Here is a 2,834-nt window from a genome sequence, read left to right as displayed (position 1 = left end):
AGTTGAAATAGAAGCAGTGTCTTCAGGTGAGTCGTCCCGGTTGCCGCCAGGTTCAGTAGTAGTGACGGTGTGTATGCTGAGTTGCTAACACATAGGCATACTATTGTCTCAATGTTTAAATTCAAATGTATCCAACTCTTTCTTAACCGTATCAAAGTTTCTTGGTAGAAACCTTGGTCCAATAAAGAATGAAGGGGCCTGCTACGCGTCGGCCGGCGGATCTTTTTACCTCGATAGTCGTTAGATCAGCGGTCGATCGCTGTTTTCATAATTGTAACAAAGGTGGTGTTGCGGAATTCTTTTGCAACAGAGGCCTTGTTGCAGAAACTTTTGCAAAAAGGTTGTATTGCAGAATATTTTTGTCTAATTTTTTTTGCAACATGGGTGATGTTGCGGAAGGACTTATGCAACAAGAATGACGTTGCAGAATTTTTTCGTCACGAGGACAGGGATTAGGGACGACAAGTTGTATTGCACTTTTTTTCATCTTTGCTTTTTTGCAACATTGGTGTTGTTGCGGAAGGAGTTTCGCAACAAAAATAATGTTGCAAAAGTTTTCCCTCGTGGTGATTGAGATTGGGGACCAATTGTTGATGAATGGTTAAGGTTGCTTGTCCTGCGAGATGTTTCTAGATATTTATGACGTGCAGCTTTTGAGCACTATATGGTAACTTTTGATCTAACGGCCACTCACCCAGCGGACGCGTGCGAGCGATCGGTCGGCTGAACCGAATCTTTTCCCATGTTTCAGAAACATGGAGGATGTTGCAAAAATCCTGAGACTTTCTGTGTGTGGGATGACACGTGGTTGGCTCTCGACGCGGCGGACGGGAGGAGTAAAATCGGCCGGATGATTGTAATCATTTCCCATAAAGAATTGGGTGGAGGGGATTAAGCTACTTTTTTGCGGCCAATTTAAAACGCAATATTGAACATATAAACCCTCCTACGCAACCCGCCGTTCGAGCGCCCTCCCCGTCTCGAAGTAATCCTGCCCGCTCGGTTTGTCTCGCTGGCTGCTTTTCATCGCGCTGGTAAAAATCCAAACGCTCGTTATTTTGCACGCTCGTTATTCTGGCCTAGAGCAGCTGACGCATGGACCAGCCTTGCGAGCAGACCAGCCTGGCAGTGACACGGTGGGTGCGGGCTTCTGTCCGGGTGAAAGAGGCGCTGAATCGATCGTAGGCTGGGGGCGAATCGATCGTGGGTCCAGGCGGGTGGGTGGATTGGTGCTGGTCTACCCTCACCCTCCTTCCATGCACTCAGCCAGGTCTCTTTCGCTTCAGAAGTGTTGGGCCCACTTGTTAGTCTCTTTGGGTAGGTGTGGAGCCAGGTGAAAGCTTGCGGGGTGGCTCGGTGCGCGATTGGTGGTGTGGATGTCGGATGGGACGCGAGCAGTAAAACCTAGCTACCAATCCGCTCACTTCCTCGAGCCCCACGCAACTCCACTTTCTCTTCGTTCCTCTCCTCCTTCTCGATTCCCAGCGCGTGGCCGCCGCCGCTCATCATTCTCCTCTTCTCTCCCGTGCCACCAGGTCGCTGTTGCGTGAATCCGGGCGGATCCGGTCCCTAGGCGGCATGAGGCTGCGGATCCGACGAGGTCACGGCGGCGGCCGGCGGCTTTCTTGTTGTGCTCTCTGAGAGCCGCGGGAGGAGAAGGAACAGAGGAGGGAGTGATGTGGCAGGGCGGCGGTTGCTTCGCTGTTGTTTTTGGCCGTGGGGAGGCGTGCTGAACCTGCAGGCTCGACCCAGCAGGAGCGGCAGGTGCAGAGGCGCGTGCGAGGAGCGCCGTCGGCCCATCGTTCTTTCTTCGTCAGGAAGGGCACAGCCTGCTACTCAAGCCTCTCTCCTTCTCTCCTTCCAGAGGTACGTCGACCTTCTCCTTTCCCGTTTATCTTGCCCCATTGTGCTCTTGCCATAGCTGCTCCTAACCCAGCTTTCGTTGCTCCTCAACTCTCAGCAGGAGAGGCACGGGCGCCCCCACACTGGAGAGATGGACGAAGACATGAAGCTTTCGCGGAGACGACGAGGTGGCCGCTGCTGCACCCCCATGCCGTGCACACGAAGATTCCCGTCCTCTCTGCCATCGATAACGACACTTCTCATCGATAACGGCACTTCTCGGCAGGCGCAGACCGCATGGTCGTCTTCCTCTCTGGCCCATCAGATTCAGACCCTATCCCTCTTCCTCTGCATCTCTGTTAAAATATGGTAAGCATTTCTTTAGAGTATAACTCTATTGACTTATTTGGTTCGTTCGGTATTGACCTGTGCAAAATAGGGTGAATGAAATCAGAGTATTGACTTGTATTGCATTTGTAGCTCAGGTCAACTAGGAGATGATGCAAGCCAAGGCGCTCACAGTGATTTAAGATGGTATGTTCTGAACTTCCTTTGGTTTATGAGACGAAAAGAATGTTATATCTGCATGCTACTACAGTTTAGGCATTGATGTTATTGAGCATCTTTTGGTCCTGATGCCATATTTATTGCAGTTACAAAATTATTAACATTGTTTTTCATTTTTCATTTGTTGGTATAATTTTTTGAGACCAAAATGAGAAACCATCATTTTATTTTCATTTCACGTTTGGGTGATCAATAGAAGACAAATGAATACACTGATGGAAGGCCATGTCAAAGAACATTTCTATTTTGTATTTTCTTTTTATTCAGGATCTACTATAATTTCTCAGCAAGTGTTTATTCCTGAAATTGATCGTATGTGATATCTGAAATGAAACAACACAAGGCCTTGTCTCGCTTTGTATTTTGAGGTAATGTCGACGAACCTCATGTGAAAAAGAAGATAGTAAAAGGCATTTCTCAGTTTT

At 48.7% G+C, this 2,834-nt stretch overlaps 1 long non-coding RNA gene across 1 annotated transcript; it reads left to right on the top strand.

The window, feature by feature from the left end:
• Positions 1-1,196: 1,196 nt before the first annotated feature.
• LOC123094670 (uncharacterized) lies at positions 1,197-2,801 on the top strand. Its single transcript, XR_006445914.1, has 3 exons — positions 1,197-1,866; positions 1,961-2,211; positions 2,323-2,801. It is a non-coding gene; the product is annotated as an uncharacterized lncRNA (long non-coding RNA).
• Positions 2,802-2,834: the final 33 nt, after the last annotated feature.

Source organism: Triticum aestivum, chromosome 4B, assembly GCF_018294505.1.
Source record: "Triticum aestivum cultivar Chinese Spring chromosome 4B, IWGSC CS RefSeq v2.1, whole genome shotgun sequence".
In the NCBI taxonomy this organism is placed as follows: domain Eukaryota; kingdom Viridiplantae; phylum Streptophyta; class Magnoliopsida; order Poales; family Poaceae; genus Triticum; species Triticum aestivum.
Note: the sequence above shows the minus strand (reverse complement) of the source record. Positions and strands in the feature narration are given on the sequence as shown.